Source organism: Chlorocebus sabaeus, chromosome 15 (genome assembly GCF_047675955.1).
Source record: "Chlorocebus sabaeus isolate Y175 chromosome 15, mChlSab1.0.hap1, whole genome shotgun sequence".
Taxonomy (NCBI): Eukaryota; Metazoa; Chordata; class Mammalia; order Primates; family Cercopithecidae; genus Chlorocebus; species Chlorocebus sabaeus.
In genome coordinates, this window is record NC_132918.1 from 68738478 (window position 1) to 68763413 (window position 24936).

A 24936-nucleotide genomic window follows, 5' to 3' on the forward strand; every position below is an offset into this window, starting at 1 on the left:
CCAAAGCAGTCCTAAGCAAAAAGAACAAGTTTGGAGGCATCACATTACCCAACTTCAAACTATACTACAAGGCTACTATAACCAAAAAAGCACGGTAGTGGTATAAAAAGAGACACACAGACCAATGAGACAGAATAGAGAGCCCAGAAATAATGCCAGACATCTACAATCATCTGATCTTTGACAAGGTCGACAAAAACAAGCAATAGGGAAAGGACTTTCTATACAATAAATGGTGCTGTGATAACTGGCTAGCAATTTGCAGAAGATTGAAATGAACCATTAGAGAAATGCAAATCAAAACCACAGTGGGATACCATCTCACACCAGTCAGAATGGCCATTTTTAAAAAGTAAAAAATAACAGATGCTGTTAATGTTGTGGAGAAAAGGGAATGCTTATACACTGCTGGTGTGTGTAAATTAGTTTAGCCATTGTGGAAAGCAGTGTGGCTATTTCTCAAAGAACTTAAAACAGAAGTACCATTCAACGCAGCAATCCCTTTATTGGGTATATACCTGAAGGAATATAAATCATTCTCCATAAAGATGCATGTGTATGCTCATCACAGCGCTATTCATGATAGCAAAATCCTGGAATCAACCTAAATACCCATCAGTGGTAAACTAGATAATGTAGTATGTATATACCATGGAATACTATGCAGCCATTAAAAAAGAATGAGATCCTGCCCTTTGCAGCAACACTGATGGAGCTGAAAGCCATGAAACCCCATGTTCTCGCTTGTAAGTCATAGGTAAACGTTGAGTACACGTGCATACAAATAAGGGTACAGCAGACACCAGGGCCTCCTAGGGTGGAGGGTGGGAGGAGGGAGGGGATTGAAAAACTGCCAATAGGGTACTATGCTTATTACCTGGGTGACAAAATAATCTGTAAAGCAAACTGCTGTGACATGCAGTTTACCTGTATAACAAACCTGTGCATGTACCTCTGAACCTAAAATAAAAGTTAAAAGAGGAAAGAAGAAAAAAAAAAACTCTGGGATCAGATATTTAGAGTAAATTGTGAAAAATTATGCTAAGAATTAGACATGTAAGTTGATTTTAGTTAATTAAGAAAATTTGTATAGTAACAGAAACTATGTTCTAATTATAGAAGAACAATGAAAATTAGTGTTTATTGGTTTTTTTGTAAGTACAATAGCACATAATTTTTACAAAAAAAAAGTAAATTGCTTCTATCAGTTTTTCTAAGGGCCTCTTAGTCGTTGGCAGACAAATCATACTGAAGAATTTGTCCTGTTGTTATCCTTTTTGATTTTCTCATCAGGGCCTTTGAATGTGATCCTGCAGTTCTCCATCATCCCTTTAATTGATTTCATGAAATCTTTTAAGTGATTTTCAATTTCATTCTACAATTGAATTAATTTGCCCTGTGTTTGTTGACAAACCAGTCTTTGTGATGGAATGGCTCTGATATATTTGGTCTACAATCCAGTTTCTTGGTATTAGAAACTCTGAAGTGATGTCTTTTTGTTTGCTTATGAGTTGACTCATGGCTGGCAGCACCTAGGTAGTTTCATGATGGGTGCTGGTCACTGGAAAAACCAAGGCAGGATTAGAGGGGTGGGCCTGAAAGTCACACCAACCTCTGTGCTGAAAGTTAATTTGATCGCCAGTGGTTAGTGGTTTAATCAATCATGCTTATGTTTTGAAACCTCTGTAACTCAGAAGGGTTTGGAGAACTGCTTAATGACTGACCACGTAGTGGGTGGTGTGCCCAGGGAAGGCATGGAAGCTGTGTGCCTCTTCCCCCCATACCTTGCCCTATGCAAGTCTTCATCTATACCCCTTGCAATATCTATGTGTAAGTAAGCTTAAGTGTTTCTCTGAGTTCCGTGATTTCATTCCGGTAAATTAATCGAACCCAAAGACAGGGTTGCGGAAACCCTAACTGGAAGCCAGCGGTCAGACATTCTGGAGACCCAGACTTGTGACTGTTGTCCAAAGGCGGAGGGGTGGGAGGTCAGTCTTGTGGACTGAACCCTCACCCTGTGGGATCTGAAACTACCTCCAGGTAGGTAGTGTCAGAATTGAATTGGAGGACACCCAGCTGGTGTCCACTGCAGAATTGCTTGCTTGCTTGTTTGGGGAAAACTCTTCACACATTTGGTCACAGAAATCTTATGTGTTGATTTTTGTTGTGGTGTGAGAGCAGAGGAACTGTGGTTTTCCATACACAGAATGGGCGCATATATATATATATAGACATTGGTGTTAAATACAGAAAGAACCTTTGGCTTTGGACTAATTTTGTAAGTGGTCATTTAATTAGCATTTTCATTTTGTGATGGCATTTGATTTCCTATGTACGGTTTTTGTTTTTGTTTTTTTTAACTGGGAGCTAGTATATATCAATATTTTTTAACACAACATTTCATTTACTCTTAATTACTTATATTATGTATAGTTCTCACTTCATAAAAATTAGAATCCTAATTTAGAAACCAGGTAGATTATGAAATGATAAAGTTGATGATGATGGCTCCTCCAGTGACAGTGATAATAGCTGCCATTTGTAAAGCTTCTACTCTATGCCAGCTGCTGTACTAGGTAGTTTAATAATCCTTCCTGCAACCTGAAAAGATTGATGTTAATCACCTGACTTCATGGATAAAGAAATTCAGGAAATTCGTAGAGGTAATGAGTGTCTTACAAGTTAAGGACAAGCCATTATAATGATCAAGTTTGTGTTTTTTCCAATACACTATGTCTTTCTCTGGTTTATAGAAGCATTTACTTCAGGGTTTTCTCTATAAATTAATTATATTTTTGGTACATATAATATAAAGTTAAGAAAAATTGGAATACCCCACAGTCATAGTAATACTTTTCTATGTTATTATTATTTCTATCTATATTATTAATACAGTGGGTGTTAATCTTATAAAAATTATTTTTTCCTCTTTTGTTGTTGAGAGGTATTTCACAAATATTCCTTCTTCAGATTTGAATCAAAATGGAATGGAAGATGTGGAATTTATGAAATTGGATTTTCACAACAAAAAAGTCATAAAATATAGTGTAGTGTTTTAAAAATGGCTTGACTGTACATCCGGTTCTAATAGCTTATTTTCAAAGAGAGAATAGTGCACCATTTCCCAATGACTTCTTAATGGAAACCAGTGATTGCCATTGGAATTGAAGTTATTTTACAGTTTATATTTTTATATAAACCATTACTCTAAGATATCAGGTTGCAGCTTTGGTGTATGAATGAATTGAAAGAAGGAAATTTAGATATTTTACTGTTTTTTATAGCTGCAGAAACTGGAATTGCAGATACTAGTCTTAATTTAGCCTATGGTGAATTTTCAGTTATTTGAAAGTTTTATCTCTCATACAAAGAGCAACTTTTATCATGGCCTTTGGTCAGAGATGCTGTTTGTATTGTTAAAATAAAAATCTCTTTAATATCAAATAGTATATAAGGAAGGAGTCCAGAATTAGCGTATTAGGCACACAGAGCTTTATGGTCCCAGGAATAACAGCATTCTTGAATAGTAACTCCTGAGATCAGTAAAACTTCAGAAGTTACTGCTTTATTGTCAGCTTTTTACTGTTTGTCCTCTAACATTTGTGACTAATAATACATTTCTCATGTGTAGCCATAATATGCCATTGAGTTTTGGATCTTTTGATTCTTGTATTCTCTCCTAAGAAAAATAATGGGATTGCTTTCTTAAAGCTATCAGTTTCTTGCAAGTTATTATTTGACATGCATATTACATTTTTGGTACAGCTCATTTCCAGGGACTTGCTCTATTGCTATTTCTCACTTCAGCATGTTTCAGAACTACCAAACCTGCTGAGGCATTAAGCATACTCTTTGTATGTACTCTTAGAAATATGGGAATTGCCCATATTGAAGCCAGTCATCCAGCCATCATGTTTGGTTTTCTGCTTTGAACACATTTGTCTTGTGCGAGGTAGGCTTTAAGGTCCTGTGAGTCTCCTACTTCAGCAATCATATACAGAAGACAGAAACTTCATTTTGATTGCATCTAGTGATCTTTTTATACCCTGAAAGCATGATGTTTTGTAATTCTGGCCTAGTGTGTTTGCAGTTTTGTTTTTATTTATATGTATCTCTAAACCTAAAACAAGTTTTTATAGAGGAAATTTTAGGTAAATTGTATATATTTTTTAAAAAGTCATCAGAAATCTTTAGATATTTTATATCTGTTCCTCTTTAGATACTAATATCCCCATGTGGGAAATGGAAAATGTAAGTTCTCCATGCTGTCATAAGAGCTGTGAACATTTCTCAAAAGCTGTATGAACGCAGTTCACCAGAACATGTTTCTGCTCCGTTGCATGTTTGTTTCCCCATCTTTTTACCATTGTTTCATTTTGTTTTCAGTGGCCCTAAGAAGCCTGCTTCTTTTTTTTTTCTTTAGTTCTGTCTACATTCTTTGTTAAACTTTTGGTCTTTCTCACTTCTGGATTACTTTACTACCATGGATTTCCCTTTCTTTAAGTTTGTTGTTTTGAATCACTTTCAACTTTTTCTGTAATACTCTAGTGAGGAACTGTTCAGAGTGAATTAGTAGGTAGCTAGCATCTTAGAATCAAAACATAAAATGTTGAAATTGATTAACTAGAGATAGTAATGTTAATTTTTAGGTAAAGAAACATTGTCTAGTGTAGAACAAAGTAAACCCCATTATAGAAATGGGAATTTAGGAAGAGTTCCGAATGCCCTGTTGTTATATTGCCTTTCTATATAAAATATTATAGGAAATATAGAATCAGATTTGTGGTAGTTAAGAACTTTCTAAATGAATTTTAGTATATTTTCATAGGAATGATGTGAAAAGAAGAATGGATGAATGTTATCTGTGAAATGGTGAGAAAACAAGGAACTGTGAGAATTGAGTTTTAATATTTAAGAACCTGTGATGGAAATGGAGGAGATTGCAAGTTCCACCAGTGGTGGAGCTAGATCTCCTGGATTCATTTGAATAGAAAAAGAGAGGATATGTTGTGTTCCGTATATGAAGGCTATCCAAGGACACCTCAACGGAAGATCTCAGGAGGAAGGTAATAAACAAATGGAAGGTAGACTTGAGTGTAGCTTTCTTCTAAAATGGGAAGAGAGTAGAATTAAAAGCAGAAAAGAAAAATGAGGCTGTTGCTTATAAAATTTGAAAATGTTTAAAAGATTGGGTAGGAGTTAGAGTGTGAGTAACTAACATTTTAATACATAATAGAATCTGCAACCAATTGTGTACTTTTTTAATTTAAATTTTTTTTTATAGCAATGGGGTTTTGCTCCATTGACTAGGCTTGAGTGCAGTGACACAATCATGTCTCACTGCAGCCTAAACCTCATGGGCTCAGGTGATCCCCCCATTTCAGCTTCCCAAGTAGCTAGGACTACAGGTGCATGCCACCACACCTGGCTGATTTTTAAATTTTTTGTAGAGCTGACAGTCTCACTGTGTTGCCCAGGGCAGTCTTGAACTCCGGACCTCAGGTAATCCTCCTACGTCAGTCTCGCAAAATGCTGAGATTACAGGTGTGAGCCACCTTGTCCAGCCTGTGAACATATTTTTAATAGGTGTTTTTGAGTTATTAAATACCCATGTCCTACAGCATTATGGATAATTTATGTTTTCTCACTCAGCGTCACTGATTCGGTCTTTATATTCTCTGAATTAAATATATTTTCAAAGTAGCACATTTTCTATCAAGCGAGGTGTTTTATTGCTATTTAATTATTGACATCCTTGAAACAAGAGCTGCTTTACATTTAAGAGGTATATGAGGGAACACAGCTGAAAAACAGAAGAGCATTTTTGTTAGAAATATATAGGGGATAGGTGCTGGGGTGGAAGGGAGACTCACTAATTCTGCAATTTTCAAACAGTTACAGTAGTATATATAAAATTTGAAGTTAATTGAGAATAACTAGAGAATGAAACCTTCTGAATAATAATAGAGATACTTTTGGGAGGCAGGAAGGGAATATCTTTGGTTGTGATAATGTTTAGTGCTTTGATCTAAGTTTTGATCACATGGGTGTATTTCTATCTTAAAAGTCATTGAGACTGGGCACTGTGGCTTATGTCTATAATCCCAGCACTTTGGGAGGCCAAGGCAGGTGGATCATTTGAGGTCAGGAGTTCAAGACCAGCCTGGCCAACATGGTGAAATCCTGTCTATACTAAAAATATAAAAATTAGCCAGGTGTGGTGTGGGACGCCTGTAATCCCAGCTACTCAGGAGGCTGAGGCAGGAGAATCACTTGAACCCTGGAAGTGGAGGTTGCAGTGAGCTGAGATCAAGCCACTGTACTCCAGCCTGGGTTACGAGTGAGAGTCCACCTCAAAACAACAACAACAACAAAAAAGTCATTGAACTGTGTAAAATATAAATAAAACTTAATGTTTATACATTTTGCTGTATGTAAATTATATCTCAATTCTTAATGCAGAAAAAAGCACACTTCTCATGAGTACTTTAGACTGGGATTTTTAAAACATATCTATTTTGTTTACTATTTGTACTGGATATATATCTAGTATCATCTTTGATGTTACTTTAAAAATATTCTTTAAAGTGATACCACTGGAAGAAAAACTGCCCATTTATTTCACTTATAACTGTCATGAACTGAAATTTCCCAACACTGACCTCTGTTTCAGACTCCTGCTGTTGCCTCTGCACTATTAGTTGGTGTCAGCAGGGGGTTAACAGCACTCAATTTAACCCTGCTATTTGTATTCTGTTTTGAATTTTTTTCTTTTCTCATTTAACTTCCTTACATGAATTCTTCATTTTAAAGATTGTGCATGCACCATGGGGTGCAGTAAAAGATTGTAGTACAGATAAGCATACAATGGAAGCACATTTAAAGATAATGTGAAGCTACTTTTCTTTTTTTTCTAGGAGAATAGAGGAATTGCTGTGAAAATCATTAAACAAGAGAAAAAATTAAGCCTACTCATGCTGTTATTTTTCTGTGAAGATTATAGACCAGTTTAAAATATATAAGGACTATATAGATATGGATTAATTATACATTGTATGTCCATTTAGGGGGCATCTCTGTGACTGTTGTGCTTGTAGCTAGCCATGGACAGAGATTTATTGGACCAGAAGTACTTCTTCTGTCTCTCCCACATTAAAATTTTAGAATCTGTTATGACTGAGACCACATCCACTATTCTTTCAATGTCCCTCCTCTCATTGATCCCTCTACCCACTTCTTGGTCCTTTTATCTTATAAATGCTGGGCCCTTCCTATTCAAAACAGTCATCTTCAGCAGGATAGGAAGTATGAGTAATTAAAGAGGGGCCCCTAAACTCTAGACCCCTCCTCCTCAACTCCCCTTAGAAACTATCTCCCCTGAACAGGGCTGTATAGAATCCTAGTGAACTTAAAGGCTCACTACTCATATGAGTGGTCTTCGTCTTTCTCTGAGTGGGTTCTAAGTAAAACGCCAGGTTGGTGGAAATGGAAAAGAAGGAGGGCTGGCTCAAATTCTGGAGATCCTATATGAAAAGGAATAATGAGACACTCACTGTCCTGTGGGGTAAACAGGAAGGAGAGCCTAACTTTCCATGCCACAACCTCCAATTCCATTCATTTCCAGCCATTGCTTTGTACGACTCTAGCACACTCCTCTCCTGGTCTGTAGTTCAGGATTCCACTAGTTTCATGTCCAGATGCCAAAGACACTCTGCTCGGTGCCTAAGACACCAAAGTGGAAACAACAGCAATAGAAAACACTTCCAGTGAAGTTGAGGGAGACCCAGATTTCACTGTCTATCAGGGAGACTTGCATTCCTGTTAGCTCAAACAGATTCTGAAGGCATTTCTCCAGAGATGCCTTGCTTAGGCGAATAGGGAGTGTAATAACCCAGGTATTGTACTTTACTATTATAATAGTCTACTCTTATGCTAGGGTGACATACATCCTGGCTTGTACTGGATGTATGTCACCATCCTGGCATAACTGTTTTTAGTAATTGCATCCCGTTTTATTCCCCAGAAGTTTGGATGGTAAATTATATTGTCACTACACTCATAACAAAAATGGACTTCTTAGTCCATGGGAATTGTGTAACAAAAGCCCCAAATGTAAACATATTTCATTAAGTAAAGTTAAAATGATGGTGATGATGTTTAAAAATACCGTAAATGCAAATGTTTATTAAATGTTCTAAAAATCAAAACAGAAAAACTCTTTTGTGAAGGATTCTTGTTACTATGATATAATTCCTACAAGATACTTAATAGCACTGCCCATACAATGGATGCAAAATAACCACCTAGTATTTAAAAATATTAAGTCAAATATAATGGTGTAAAATCTTTATAATAGAATGCTTAAACATTTCAGTTAGGAATTTCTGCTTAATTGCATGTTTAAATTTGTCTTATTCCCAGCTCTTTTAAATTAAAGAACCAATCATGAGCGTTAATTTTGAATATTGTTTTAAAATCATGTTATATGTAGAAAGCAAATAATGATTAAAAATAGAGATACTGGTTTTAGGAGATAAGTGTTTCACATTTATTTCTTATTTGCCTTTTTTAAAAGACAGATTATGTAAATTATTCTTCAAATTTAAATGTCTAGGTATAAAATTGAAAAAACAAGTTTTAGTAAGAAAACTATTTTCAGACTTAATACTAACCAACTATTGCTAATATGCTATAAAATGCTACTTAGGAAGTTACAGACTCCAATTATTATAGTTAATGGTCTCAGTGGCCTCACCTTGCCTTAATCTAGGACATAAAGCATGCAGAACTTGTAATTTAATTATCACCTGTTAATATTGGCTCTAAATTCATTTCTCTCCTTTCAGGATGAAACTGCAGTGATGAGCCAATTAAAAATCATTATCTTCCTACTGAAAACACCAGCCTGCTAACTACACCCACAGTATACAAATCTGCTGAGACTTTCAAGAAGAAACTTACTGCCTCTTACCTTTAGGGAGTGCTGAATTAAATTATTTTTGGCCACTTATAATTCTAATATTTTGTTTTAATTATTTATTTTTTTGAGATAGGGCCTGTGTTGCCCATACTAGTCTCAAACTCCTGATCTCATGCAATCCTTCTGCCTCAGGCTCCCAAGTAGCTGGGATTACAGGTGTGCACAAATCTAATTTTGTACATCTCTAGATTATATGAAGATTGTATTTTTTAAATTATTACATACCTTAAAAGCCATGAGAGAAGTGGAGAGTTATGTTATTCTACAGTAATAAATGGCAGAAATGAAATCTGTGTTCTTACTCATATTTCCATATCATGAGATGTAACAAAACATCAGAGAATGTGGTGCTACAAAAGGGTTGTTAGCTTGTAAAATCCCATTGATATGTACTAGAGAAATGTGCAGTTTATTTACAGAAATTTATTAGAAACTTTGTTCTTTGTGTACTCTCCTGACATTGTGTACCATTGTACTGAAATACAATTTTATAATTGACCCATGGGAATCAAACTCTGGAAAATTGATTTGTGCTAACCAAACTCACAAGAGATTGATTTATAAACTAGTAAATCACTTTTTAATTTACTATGAGAATGCTACCTGATCCAAAAACCTGAAAAATTTATGATGTGTTTTTGAGTTTCCACTACTCTCAGTTCAGGCACTATAGTGAATAAAGAGGTGAAAAACACTTAGTCCCCATCCTCAATGAATTTGTAATCTGGTGAGAAGATTTGGACAGCAATACATAGAGTACAAGTAAGACTAATGCATGAGTAAATGCGTGAGTGATATGTTGTGGTTAAATGTGTAGTAGAGGTTTTTGTTTCTGCTAGGCATACTCTTATAGTTAGGAAACCAAATTATAATTCAGTGGATATGTTTTAAGAGATATTTCTTTCAAGCCATTATTGGATAATAAATTAACTTTCCTTTTTCTCTGCATGTTTCTATATAAAGAATCAGGACCAATAAGCCATAATTAGGACACCTTTGCTCTTGAATATGCTATAGACACTACAAAAGTTTTAAAACTCTTAACATGTGCAGATACATGAAAAGTTCACTCTTGTTGCAGTTATTACACCAGAATCTTTCCTTCTGTACTGTAGATTGATTCTAAAGTTAGTGCATAAGGCAAAAATTAAATTATATATAGCCAAAATGCTCTAAAAATTTCATAAATGGTTTATAGAATACATACTGGTGTTGTAAAACTGTTCAATAATATACAATTATAATGTTTAGTAAATCGTGATGTGTAGTAAAGCATACATAATCCAAACAATTTTGTAGTATTTTAATTGCAGTATTTTAAAGCTGTTTATACAAAGGAATCTTAATAAATTAAATACATGTGCCATGTATATCCTCTGTCATCATACCCAAGTTTGTAGTTTTCTTCCGTTGAGTAGATTTCTGGTGAGCCACTATCTAACAGTATATATTGGGATACTTATCTGTTAAAATACAAGATAGATTGTGTTGCTTTTGAGGAGCTTTTCTATAGCCAGCCTATTTTAGACTTTTTTGCGTGGATTTGTTTTGTGTGGTAGAAGTAAGGAGATAATGAAAGTATGATTTCATGACTCACATAGTTTATTGCCATACAAAGAGAATTTTTTCCTTAGGTTCCTAGTGCTTAAAGAAGGGGAGAATAACGTGAACAGATCTCACGGGGAATATACTCGATAGGTGAGATACGTGAACTGCAAAGTGACTAAGTTCCAAAACTATTAAAGGCATTGCCCAATAGGATGGAAGCCGACTTCTGTGGAAAATAGTCTAATTAAAGATTGAGGCTGGGTGGGTGGCTCACGTCTGTAATCCCAGCACTTTGGGAGGCCGAGGTGGGTGGATCTTGAGGTCAGGAGATCGAGACCATCCTGACTAACAGAATGAAACCCCGTCTCTACTAAAAATTACAAAAAATTAGCCGAGCCTGGTGGTGGGCGCCTGTAGTCCCAGCTACTCTGGTGGCTGAGGCAGGAGAATGGCGTGAACCCAGGAGGCGGAGCTTCCAGTGAGCCGGGATCGCGCCACTGCGCTCCAGCCTGGGCGACGGAGCAAGACTCTGTCTCAAGGAAAAAAAAAAAAAAGATTGAGTTGTACCTTTTTATGAGCGGTTCCTCTGGAGAAACTGGCTTGACCAGTACAGTGGAGATTTATTACCACAGGTAAGGTCCCTCAAGGCTGGAGGTGGTGCCAGTAGTGGCAGGCAAGGCTTCAGAGATTAGCTGGAATGATGTTGCCCTGTGGCAGTGTCACAGCATGTCCTCTTGGTCTTTGGAGAACATGTAGCTTGCCACAGTCTTAGCTCTCAAAGTGTCTGTCAAACTCTTAGATTTATATGTATTTTGAAGTCCAGTAGTTGAGGTCAGCAACTCACATATGGATTCTGATAAAGTGTGTTGTGACATTCGCAAGGGGAGGGGTACCACTGTCACATTCTCTAGGGGATGGGGGAGAAAACACTCCAGGTTCTTATTATAGCAGAACATATTCACGTAGCAAACTATGTAAGTGTTTGGAATCATTTCACAGCAACATAACAGGATTCTTACTAGTCTCAAACATCCTTCCTAGATTTGGATGTTAGTCATATTTTTCTCTAATTACTATATTCATCCAAATATACGTGCAACTAACTGGCATTGGGTCCATGTTCTGTTTCCGACCATAGATAGCTTACCAACCTACAAGGAAATCAAGCCCCTGACTTGGCTATTATTTGCACTGTACTCCATCAGCTGAGCCTCAGAACCCATCTACCTGAAAAAGTGATAAAATTGTCTCATTTAGCAAGCACACTGAAGCAAGACTAGCTGTGTTCAGCCTGCATCTAAAAGTGTGTTACTTTCACTATAATAGTAATTTTGAGGTAGTTATTAATGGTAGTGTTTATGGTACTAATTGGTGCCTGATCATTTCTACAATAAGATTGGTATTATTTCCATTTTTAGGAGATCAGAGTTTACAGGATTTGCAAAAGCCTTGATTTGAAAGCCAGTGGCAGAGCCAGGCCAGAATGATGGTTTTCCCCATCTAAAGTCAGTGATCTGCTTATCTATGAGATCATGGCCATTATACCAAGTATTGGGAGGACCTGGTGAAAGATGGTTTTTAGGATTTGGCATCAAAAATGTAGAGCTCACGCTCTGGAATCCAAGAGTTGTAAGAATTTCGCTGTTCTACTTAAGGGCTGGGTGACTTTCAGCAAGTTACTTTAAACTTTTCAAGCCTCAGTTTATCCCCCTCAGGGATTTTCAGATAGTTAGATGAAATAATAGGTAAAGTGCTTAGTACAGAACCTGGTATATGATAAGAGCTTAGTAAATATTATTTGTTTTTTAATCTTAAGAATATTTAGAATTTCAAGTTTTCAACAGCTTTTATGTACATCTCTTATGTACATGTGTATTGCCAAATGAAAGCCTGTTTATTTTTCTTCCTAAAAATGACTAGATATTATATAACTCTATAGATGTGCTTATGAGGGCACACATAATCACCACCACTCTCAACACCTATTTTTGGAATCTTAATTATTCCTTCCATAATATTTTCTTAATCTGCTATAATGTGAGATATATGACTACAGCTGAGAAGTATTAAAAGCAGAACAGGAAACCACAGAAGTTTCTTAAAATAAAAATACAAACTGAGCTCAGAAACATGATGTTTATATACATATCTGAAAAGGAAATGTAGCCAGTGAGCAGAATACACTCAAAGCCAACCACAAATAAGCAGTAAAAAAAAGAGAAATACTGCAGTTTATTTTAAAATTGCACACATCTTGCTTTCATTAGAGTATATAGGAATTTCATTGTAAAATACTTTTAAAAAAATGTAAAGGTATGTGTGTGCTTTGACTGAATAATTCTACTGTGATGTTGATTATACTCTAAAGTATACATGTGAAGCTAGAGTTGAATATGAGGTGCTGCCTTGTTCTTTCAAACTGTAATAGCGTGTATGCTATGTGGCCAAACCCTGTCCTCTGCAGAGACCAGCAAGTCAAAGCCATGTTTCTCACAGCTTGGTTATAGGAGCTCTTGGTAGCACATGTACATATATGTAAAATGTTTATAGATAGCTCTTAAATTTTAAAAAGTACAATAAATTTTATGATCACATTCTAATTGCAAGTGAATTGGCTTTTGTTTTTGAATTGACAAAATTTTCCTTTGAAATTCATTTACTTATGCTTTTTTAAAAAGTGTGTTGATTTTTAAAATCAGCATGAAACTAGTAGGAAGATACGGACAAAGTACAATGTTACACTCAGCTGACTGAAGTTTTGGGGACTCTGAACTAAACAGAAGTGGATAGTTGATATTTTAATTTAAAATATTACCTGTTTGGCATACCTAATTTTTACTTAAGAGAAAAAAAAATTAATGTCTATTTTATTTGTCAAATCTCTATAACACCCTTTAATTATTACATTTTTAGTAGCAGTGATTTGCTGACATTTGTGCAACCCATATGTTGTGATCCATATACTTCTCAGTGACTGAAGTCTTTTCTTTAAAATTAGTCCTGCTATATGTTTATATAAATCTTTGGGAAAGGGGTTTCTTTTCAAAATGCTGTTTGACTCTCTTGTGAGATTGAATGTCTGTGATCAAAGTACTGAAAAATTTAAAATACATAATTATGAAGTAACTCCTCACATCTGAAGAAATGTTCCTCAGAGATTCCACCATGTTTCTTCAATAAGAGCACTAATTTTATCTCAGAGATGGTACTAAGACATGGTGATGGGAGAGATAGATGTTAGAAAGACACCTCTCTGAGGAGGTGACCTTTACATTGAAATTCTGAAGAAAGTAGGGCAGGTAAGCTCTAAGCAGAAGGAAAATTTGTAAAGACCTAGGGCAGAAAGGAGTTTGGTCTATTAGACAAACTCAGAGTAAGCCTGTGCAGTGGGAGCTTAGTGAAGGAAGGGAAGAGAAGTGAGAGAGAAGTTTGGAAAAGTAGAAATAATCAGTGGGGCAGTCTTTCTCCCAGATACTGTCACTTTATCATAAATTAATTTAGTGAAACTACAATAGAGCTAAAACTGTTACTTTACCTTGAATATAGAGGAGGAAAATGCTGAGAACATTTGATTAATGTAAAAAAAAAACAGAAAGAAACCTCATGAAATTGCTAAACCTCTCTATTGGAAATTTGAAAAAATCGTTTTGTTGAAATTGCCATACTCTTGTGGTAGTGACTAAGTCTCAGGAGATCTGATGGTTGTATAAGGGGTTTCCCTTTTTGCTTGGCCATCCTTCTCTTTTTGCCTGCCACCGTGTAAGATGTGCCTTTCGCCTTCCACCATGATTGTGAGGCCTTCTCAGCCACGTGGAACTGTGAGTCCATTAAACCTCTTTCCTTTATAAATTACTGGTAATTTGTAAAGGAAATTTCATTAGCAGCATGAAAACAGACTAATACACCCCTTCCCTCTTATGCTCAGCCCTTTCCCATTTCTTCTTTATTAAAAAAAAAAATTATTTTTCTAGAGACAGGGTCTTGCTCTGTCACCCAGGCTGGAGGGCAGTAGCACAGTCCTAGCTCACTGCAGCCTGGAGCTCTAGGGCTCAAGCAATTTTTCTGAGCAACTAGGACTACAGGCACATGCCATGACTACAGGTGCATGCCACTATGCCCAGCTGATTTTTAAATTTTTTTTAGAGGCTGGGTTTTGCTATGTTGCTCAGGCTAGTCTTGAACTCTTTGCCTCAAGTGATCTCCCGCCTCCATCTCCCAGTGCTGGGATTATAGGCATGAGCCACCCGTGCCCAGCCTCACTTTCTTCTTTAGCAGGCGTCCCTGCCCTATGCTTTCTGCTCATAATTAATGCATACGTCCTACAGTCAGATGAAATCTTCCTGAGAATTGGTTTCCCTGACCTTAATCTTCTATGGTCCTGTTTTTACCTGTCGTGTTCTGTGCCCAGCTCTGTTGGAATGCTTATGCACCTATATCAGTGACTGATTGGGCAGGGAGGGTTTCTAAATCCATATGCTCCCCCTTGATTTTGAATTGGATTCTCTAGTATTCTGTATTTCAGGTACAGTATAGGTTAAGTGATTTTTTTGTGAGCTGCTGTGGGATTTAAGCACTCTATGTAAAGTAATTTAATTAGGTAAGTGAATTCCAAGCTCTAAGCACTAAGGTAGGTAGACCAAGTTTTGAAACATAACTAGTTTAGAATTTGGGAACTGTTTGAGTTAAACTGTATTTTCATCTTCAGTAGTCTTGTTCTGTGACTCATTGTGAGGGTCCACAGTAATGCCATTGATAGTGTTGTTAATGAATAGAATCTGCATGCCTCCTGTTCTCCTGACTGGAAAGGGTATTTTATTTAATTCTTCTTTTCTAATGATAATTTTTAGATAATCTTATAAATCTGCCTGTTGATATTTTTTGTTTTTATTTTCCTACAATATACACAATCTGAAGATCATATTTTCATCTGTCTTGTATAGGCTTGGAATAAAGTTAAGGTATAGATTAGCCCTGGATTCAAATCGGATGGTCAGGTAAGATCTCTTTCTGGGAAACTGTCGTAAGAATGTGTAGAAAAATATTCCTGGCAACAAAGTTAGAAAAACTATCCAAAATTCCAATAAATCTATAATTTTCACTGTCCGTGAAGAAAAAAAAATGTCAGTTGCTCATATGGCATTAGTTTATGCAAGTGTCTCAGAGGAAGGTATTATGGGTATTGTTTCAAGTATGTATAGGATTGAATTTGTTTAGGAAAAAAGCCCCCTAAGGTAATGGGTGTGTGTTAGTCATTCTGTAAGAGCTCTGCATTATTGCTGTGCTGGACCTGCCTGCCAGTACCCTGGCTAGCTGAAATTCAGGCACATGGAGCACCACTTATCCCCCTGAATTATGTTAGTATTAGGAAGGGGCAAATCACTTAATAAAAGATATTGTGTAACATTTTATGAATATCATTTAGAGGTAACTGCTGATAACTTTTTCTCAGTGAGAATTCAGTTCACAATTATAAAGAATAATATTCTTTATAATATTTATAATAAATATTATTCTTTATAATTGTGAGTCTCAAGTTTTAATGTTGACTTAAATGAAAATAAAGGAGTTTTCTGTTTGGTCATGGTGTTGGTTATGTTAACAGTATATTGTTAGATGCTGTTTCCCAGTGTTTGAGACTGCTTTGCCCTGGAGAGTGCAGAAGGTGGGAGGCGGAATGGCTGCTTACTGTGGGATTTCACCAAATTATGTTAGTGGTCTTCATGATCTAAAGATTCTTCTCCATCTCCCCACTTCTTTCCCATCCAGGGGATTATTCTTGCAACTTATTTTTTAAAACAGCTGTTTCAGTTTGAGAAGTTGTTAATTTTACTTATGATTGTTTGCGATTATTTTTATTAGGTATATTTTATGAAATGTCAACAAAATAAGGGGATTTACACTACTCTTTGTAATTGCTAATACTTTAATTTTATTTATTTATTTTTTGAGACAGAGTCTCGCTCTGTAGCCCAGGCTGGAGTGCAGTGGTGTGATCTCGGCTCACTGCAACCACCGCCTATACGGTTCAGGTGATTCTCCTGCCTCAGCCTCCAAAGTAGCTGGGATAACAGGTATGTGCCACTGCACCTGGCTAATTTTTGTGTTTTTAATAGAGAGGGGGTTTCACCATGTTGGCCAGGCTGGTCTTGAACTCCCAATCTCAGGTAATCCGCCTGCCTCAGCCTCCCAAAGTGCTAGGATTATGGGTATGAGCCACCGTGCCTGGCCTTACTTTAAAATCTTAAACACTGGTTTTACTATATGAGCGTATCAATGGCATATTTGGGAGAGAAGTTGGTATTCATATTTTAAAATGACTCCAAATTTTTGTTTTGAGCGAAATCGTATTCACTATACATAATTTATTATTTTACATTTTCTATTCCTAACCAAATTAGGCATTTTAAAAAATTGTGAAAAATCACAGCTTTGCTTGTGGGCTCCATTGTGTGTAGATAATTAAGATCCATGGTTTGAATACCATTCAGGCTTATCAATACAAGGAAATATTACTCCTTAAACAAATAACTGTTGTAAGATTGTGTCTTTTTCCATAGTTTCTTAATACATTCAAAAACATGTGCAAAGGACCAGACATGAAGAGAATGGCAGTTTTTAAAAATCAAATTGTGAAAAGGTTAGTTGTTGTTTTGTACCCAGGAGGTAAGTCAGGAGGAATAAACAGGTGTAAACTGTAAAGAGCATTGTAATGAATGTTAAGGACCTTTTACTTTAACTGAAGTCTAAGAAGAGTAGTTGAACACTTTTAATTAAATAAGAGTAACATTTTCCAGTTTGAGTTTTAGGAAGTGCTGGCAGAAATTGAATAATGAGTTAAAGGAAGAAAAGTAAAAGTCAGAAGAACAGTTAGAATGTTACTGTATTCATGCGGGTGATAATTGACTGGATGTTGTTGTAGGGGTCAGGGACTCGGGGTTTTAACTGAAGCCATGTGTGGATAACACGTAGTTTTTTTTCGTTTTTGGAGTATATTGCAATATAAATTCAGCTGTGGACGTACTGGGTTTAAGGTGTCTAAGACATTGATGTAGAAATGTTCAGTGAGCAGTTGATCACATACATTAGCAAACCTTGAGGAAAATCTGGATTGGGAATATAGATTTGGAATCTAGCAAATGATGATTAAATTTAGAGAAGTAGATGAAATCAACAACTATATAGAATGGAATAGAAGCCGATTGGCTTTTAAGAGTTGAGCATTTTATCCATTTGATTTTTTTTTTTTTCTGTGTAACAACTGGTAGGCATTCCAGTGGCACTGCATACCTTTTTCAGTGCATATGTATATTATTTTAGGCACATTATGGATTAAGTTGACATCTGTGAGCCACTCTGTGAACCTAGTTATTATTTATTTATTTATTTATTTTGGAAAAGATACTGAGGGGTTTTTGTTGTTGTTGTTTTGTTTTACAAGTGTTGGGGTGTAACTTGCTTGTAAATTTGGAGCCTGGCAATATCTGAAAATATATTTTCTTCTAGAGTCCTGCTTAGCTCAGCTTTTCCCATTCTCTGAAGCTTGATGATACATACTTATGTTGTAGAACTTTTAAACTAAATTATTCTATATTATTGTATCAATATGATTTTTTTGTAGGCGACTGAATAGGGAAATAGTGTCTCCATCAATGAAATGCATTATTTCTTAAAAAAAAAAAAAACAGGAAAAAATATTTCAGTTTCATACCATATAAAACTATTAATAAATTAACCCCACAGTTTATCTAAACCCTTAACGTGCTCAAAGTGATGGTTTTGTTTTGTTTTGTTTTGTTTTGTATTTTTGGAGATTGCTCTGTGTTCTGGGCTGGGGTACAGTGATACAACCATAGCAATCCTACTACCTCAGCCACCAAAGTGGCTAGAACTACAAGCATGCACCACCCCACCCAGCTAAGTTTTTTGCTTGTTTTTGGAGACAGGATCTCACTGTGTCACCCAGACTGGAGTATAGTGTCACGAGCATGGCTTGTTATAGCCTTGACCTCCTGGGTTCTCCTGCCTCAGCCTCCCAAGTAGCTGGGACTACAAGGCATGTTCTACCACACCCAGCTAATTTTTGTATTTTCTGTAGAGTTGGGGTTTTTCCATGTTTCCCAGGCTGGTCTCAAACTCCTGGTCTCAAGCAGTCTTCCCACCCCAGCCTTCAAAACTGCTGGGATTACAAGTGTGAGCCATTGCACCTGGCCTTGATGTCTTACACTATAAAAGGGAGCAACATTTCTACCCTGGAAAATTTGCTCTTTGGACTTTTGATGTAATTTTTATTATTTATTTATTTATTTTTGAGATGGAGTCTTGCTCTGTCACCCAGGCTGGAGTGCAGTGGCGCAATCTCGGCTCACTGCAACCTCCGCATCTGGGATTCAAGCAATTCTCTTGACTCAGCCTCCCGAGTAGCTGGGACTACAGGCACACACCACCACGCCCAGCTATTTTTGTTAGAGATGGGGTTTCACCATATTGGCCAGGCTGGTCTTGAACTCCTGACCTCATGATTCGCCCACCTCAGCCACTGAAAGTGCTGGGACCACGCCTGGCCCCTGGATGTAATTTTTTAAAACCAGACTCATTTCAAATTCTGTCTTAGCGTAATTTAGATTTTTGTGTCTTGACAATAATGAAAAATATTTCTTCTTTTTTTTCTTTATGAGATAGAGTCTCACTTTGTTGCCCAGGCTGAGTGCAGTGGCACAGTCTCAGCTCACTGCAACCTCCACCCCCCAGGTTCAAGTGATTCTCCTGCCTCAACCTCCCGAGTAGCTGGGACCACAGGCGTGCACCACCACACCTGACCAATGAAACATACTTTTAATGATGGTTGTTAACTGCTTTAAATAAATAATTTAATACTTTTTATGATGTTTGTATTACATAGTTCTTTGATTTGAGTTGCAACTGTTATTTACACATTCTTTCCCTGTTTGCAAGCGATCGTTTTAGGATCATGTTCTTTTCAGTGGCTTTGCTGTAAAGGAATCACTTCATTTCTGATTATTGCATTTGCAAAAATGATTGTTTCTTGGCTTCCTTGAACTGTGTTTTATCATTTGATACTGTGATTCAGTGTGCTCCTAAAACATTTCCGTCTGCCTGGTTTGTGATCTCCCTATTTTAGATCACTGTGCCACAGCTGCTTGGATAGCCTTCTGTCATCTATTTTCAATAGCGTCGTATAGCATCCCGCATGGTTTCAAGGATGATAAATTGGCTAGACTCCAGGGCTTGCTCTGTAATCCTGCCTTGTCTGTTAATGTCAAGTGTATCTCACAGCTGATGCTGATGAAACTGCTTAAAGAAATCAGGTATGATCTTTAGCAGAGCCACATCTCATTTCCATATAGTGGGGTTAAATTCTGTTTTGATCAACTTCTTGAGGGCAAAGTCCTCAGAGTCCTACATCATGGAATGCAAGATTGTGTGGTAGAGACAAAAGTCATAGTAATTTAGAAAAAACGTCAGCTTCTTGTACTGGCTTCTCACAGATTGTTGCACTTGAGTGCATTACATCTATATGCTGGATGAATAGGAAGTTTTCCAATAAGGGAGGACATTCCAAAAATAGGTGACAGCTTAGCTTGACACATAAGTGCTAGCTGCTATCATTGTCATCATTATTTTGTTTTTATTATTATGATTGTGAGAATTGGATAAATTGGGAAGGAAAGTAAAACAGATTAAATTTTTTCAACTTATTTGATACAAAGCTAGTTCTAAAATCAAATAGAATTACAAACATTTATTAGTGTGGATCGTGTCTGAGTGCTCAGGCTATTTATCTCATTAACACAATTTCATATAAGTAGTTGTCTTTAATAATTGTAGAATGTCTTCGCCTATTTGGAATGCCGTAACAAAATACCATAAACTGGGTGGCTTATAAACAACAGAAATTTCTTTCTTACTGTTCTGGAGGCTGGGAAGTCCAAGATTGAGGCACTGACAGATTTGGTGTCTAGTGAGAGTCCCCTTCCTTGTTTATAGAACAGCACCTTCACCCTGGCTCCTCACAGGGTGGAAGGGGCAACTAAGCTGCCTCAAGCTTCTTTTCTAAGGGATCCTGACTAATTACCTCCCAAAGGCCCCACCTCCGAATACAGTCAGCTTGGGGGTTAAGATCTCAATATATGAATTTAGCAGGGACACAAACATTCAGACCGTAGCAGAAGTATCCTTAAAGGAATAAGAAAGATTACAGGTAGTTCAGTTCTTAAAAGGCATGAGTTTATTCTGTAGATGAATAATAAAGCTGTTTGTCTAATTGGTATTACAAAACCAGAACAATTCAGCTATTATGTTTATTTTCATGGATTTATTGAAATGTATAATGAGTTTTTAATACAAGACAAGCATATTGAAGTGAATTTTTACATATTAAGAGCCATCGTAACGTTATAGTTTGACTTACTTTCAAACGTTATACTACCTTTGAAAGTAAGCTAATCAGTTCATTTTGGTCAAGTATTTTGTATACTCAAGAGTAGGGAGTAGAATTTTGAATTTGAGGTAAAATGACTGTTTTCCTCTGTCAATACATATGGCTTATATTTTAGATTTTCTGGCCTTTCAGTTTTCATACATTATGACCTGTTGTCAGAACCCATATCTTCATACTTGGATCGGAAAATATAATTTCCTGTTAATAGTGGTCCCTGCTGCCTAACCTTCTGATCAGTTACAGTTTACCCAAGTTGCTGAATTAGAAAGCATTTAAAGTACTTGCTATTTGAAAAGCACCTATAAAGGATTATGAAAAAGAGCTCTATTTGAGGCTAATATCTACAAAGACTTTCTGATTTCAGGGTAGGAGTAGAGTTCAAAATGAAGCAAAGTTTAAGACGCACATACAGAGATGCTATTAGAAGTACTCATTTCTGGGAAGACTTTAGTATTGCTATTCCTGATGGTTTAAATAGACTGGTTATAGATTACTGTGGGTACAGGGCAGACATTGTTATAGAGGCTATGAGATTTTCTTCACATAAAGCACTAAGTACTATTTATTTCTTTGTATTTACTCTTTAGTTCTTTTCAAAAGGTGAATTGGATTAGATTTTGCTTCTATCTCAGGTAAATCCCCCACTTTGAACCTCTGCAAATTTGCGACTCTTTTATTGTGTCTGTAAAAATCAACCTTGCGTGAATTGTGTCCTTTAAGTGCTGTGATTGTGATTCCCTTTTTAATCTATAGAACACAATTTTCTCATTGTTTGTCCTTTCTTATCATGGCCTTTTTTAAGTGAAATGACATACCAGAAAAGATCATGATGAGGCCCAAAAATACTCTGGCAATTTTGTATACAGTTAGTCCCTGTTATCAATGGCTCATGCTTCTCTTTTTCTTTACCGTCTTTAATTATTTGTATGTGTGTTTTTGCTGTTAGGTATTGTTTTAAGCATTCAGCTGTTGAAGTGTAGGTATGAAGTGCCTGGCAGGCCATTGAAGATAAACGAAGATAAATTACAGTTGTAGCAGAAGTTCCAGTCCTTGTTATTCTTGATATGATACCCTCATTGTCTCTGGCGAATTCCTGTAGACCTTTAAAGTGGCTTGTCAAATTGCTTAACAGAATTAGACGTTTTCTCTAATGCTGCTAGTGGGGTCGCATCTAGAATTGTCTTTCAATGTGATCTAAAATAACATACTACAAAATTACACAAAAGAGACATTTGGACAAAAACAACCAAATGACTGAGAGGAATAGCCATTAAAGAGGACAAAAAACAAATTCCTGAAAAACTTAAACTTAGCTTCAAGTAAATGGAATTGGGCGTTATGCTGCTTTTTCCAAAACACCTGATAATTCTCAGTACCAAAGAAAAATTACCAAACATTTTTCAAAGAAATTAAGGTCTGTGCTGCGATACCATTATTTGCAGTATTGGCTCATAATCACTTTATGGAGTAAATATTCTAAGACTATTAATAAATAAGGACTGCTTAAACAATATTTGCCTGCTTCTATAATTACATTGTAATTACATTTTATCATAGACAGTGAAATATGTAGCACCTTTTGCAGGTGGAATTCTCACTGCTGGTTTGCCTTAAAATATTGGCGATTGGGGATAGTCTCTCTGCTAATTAATATTGTTTGTTCTCTTACTTCTCTGTTCATAATGAGGCAGCTCTCTGTTAGACATAGAGGAGAAAAATTATCTCACTTGAGAACTTTATGATATCTATTTACAAATGCATTTTTGTGGAAATATAATTTTAAAGAATGTCCCAAGAGGTTTCAAAGCTTTTATTAGTACCTTAAAATATATGTAGCATTTTTTTCATTTTATTGCAAAGCTACATGTTAATACTCTAATGCTAATGAAATATTTCAGATTATTTTATGCATTAGAACACAATTTCTTTGACATCAGCTTCCATTCCATTTATTTAAATAGCATTTTTTTTTTTAAAGTTTGGTCTTTGTTTTATTGAAAACATAATTCAGGCAGGACGCAGTGGCTCACGCCTGTAATCCCAGCACTTTAGGAGGCGAAGGCAGGCGGATCAGGAGGTCAGAAGTTCAAGACCAGCCTGACCAACATGGTGAAACCCCGTCTCTACTAAAAATACAAAAATTAGCTGGGCGTGGTGGCGTGTGCCTGTAATCCCAGCTACTTGGGAGGCTGAGGCAGGAGAATCACTTGAACCTGAGAGGCGGAGGTTGCAGTGAGCCACGATCGTGCCACTGCACTCCAGCCTGGGCGACAAAGCAAGACTCCATCTCCAAAAACATAATTCAACAAAAGAAGCAGTACACAAGAGGTAAAATGACTCGCCTATCCTGGTCCCACTGGTGCAGTGGCAGGACTGGTATCAAGACACTTACCTCCTCTGCCATCCCTACAATAATCTATATTTTTTTTGTCATAAATAAAAAGTTAGAGTATCACTAGGGAGACAGATGAGATCATAGCCTCAAGCAATCCTGCAGAGCACTTCCTGGCAGAGTCTGGCTTCTTGTATTTGCTCAAGCAAGCTCTGTGAGTCCTGCTTCCTTATTGTCATGGATTTCTTTTCATGGTGCATCCCCATTCCTACATTTAATCACACACATCTCAGTCCGAGCTCTCGGGCTTTATTACGAATGGAGTTGACTGCTAGAGATGCCCCTCTCCAAACTTTTTTCCATACCCTCTTTGCTCCCAAGACATCTCTCCAGGGGAGGACATTAGGGAAAAGGAAATCTGGAGAGAGTGAAAAGGGGTGATGCTTTCTCCAAAGTTCTCTGAAGGAACCACTGAGTCTTTGAAAATCTTCTGATGGAAGAGGTAAGAACTTTAGCTTTCATCTTCAAGGTCCTTCATCTCTATGTCCTGGGGGCTTTTGTCTTCTTTTGCCCTTTGAGCTGTGGTTCGCTGGTCCTGGCTGGCTTTGAGGGGGATTTCACTTCCATAGCTGCCTTCTCTTTCTGGGCAAGTCAGATCCACTAGAGGAGTTTTCTGTGCTTCTTCCCTGATAGAGTAATGTTGGTAGGTGCACTGGATGCCCACTTCTTGAGGTGATGTGGCGAAATCAATCCTTTATCTGTCACAGCACCAGCCACCCAGTGCCTCAGTCGCAACTCCCGGTTCAACACCTGCAGGTGCCTGAATAGCTGCTGCTTCGATTCCAGCTGAAGAAAAAGGTGCAAATCAAATAGAGGCAGTTCACTGCAACCTGGAACTGCTGCACCAGGCAACCCCAGTTCTTCATTGATCTCATCTCAGGCAAGACAAGAGGGCACCCGGAGGCTTGAGGAAACGAAGTTGTGGTCCCCACACAGCCACCATTCTGGGCCAATTGATCTTTCTTCCAGGAACCTGAACTAGTATTGATGGTGGATAAGAGGAAGGGAAACACGGGGTAGAAGAGGGCAGTTCCCCAGCAAAGGCCCCACCCTTAAGCCTGGAAACCATGGCCCTGAATGAGAACAGTTATCCCTGTTTTCCCTCCCAAATGTTACATTTTTGGTCCACCCTGCCCCCCCTTATCCTGTACCAATATAAACCCCAAACCTCAGCTGATAGAGACACAAAGCAGCTGAACATCAAGAGGAGTAGCAGCACTGATTGTCAGAGACTACAGATAGATGTGGCTTAAGTTCAGACAACGCGGCTTCAGGGAAGGATCACCTTCTTGCTGCACCATCCCCTTTCCAGCTCCCCTTTGGCTGAGAGCCGCTTCCACTGTTTAATGAAATCCTCCGCATTCATCAACTTTCAAACCTTCATGTGACCTGATCCTTCCTAGATGCTGAACAAGAACCCAAGTACCAAGAGGGCAGAGGTAAAAGGCTGTCATTCTGACTCTCCACTGAGCTGATTAACAGCTGTCTGCAGATGGCAACTGCTAAGATAGCATCAATTGTAACATACCCCTAGACACTGCTGTGGGGCCAGAGCCC

At 37.2% G+C, this 24936-nt stretch overlaps 1 protein-coding gene and 1 long non-coding RNA gene across 3 annotated transcripts in view; both read left to right on the forward strand.

Annotated features, from left to right (window-relative positions):
• LOC119625793 (uncharacterized) overlaps positions 1-10364 on the forward strand; it is a 38086-nt gene extending 27722 nt beyond the window's left edge. The window contains exon 2 of the long non-coding RNA XR_012095603.1: positions 8847-10364. This is a non-coding gene — a long non-coding RNA (uncharacterized lncRNA). The remainder of the gene's footprint in view (positions 1-8846) is intronic.
• UBE2E2 (ubiquitin conjugating enzyme E2 E2) overlaps positions 1-24936 on the forward strand; it is a 377612-nt gene that overhangs the window by 145120 nt on the left and 207556 nt on the right. The window lies entirely within an intron of this gene.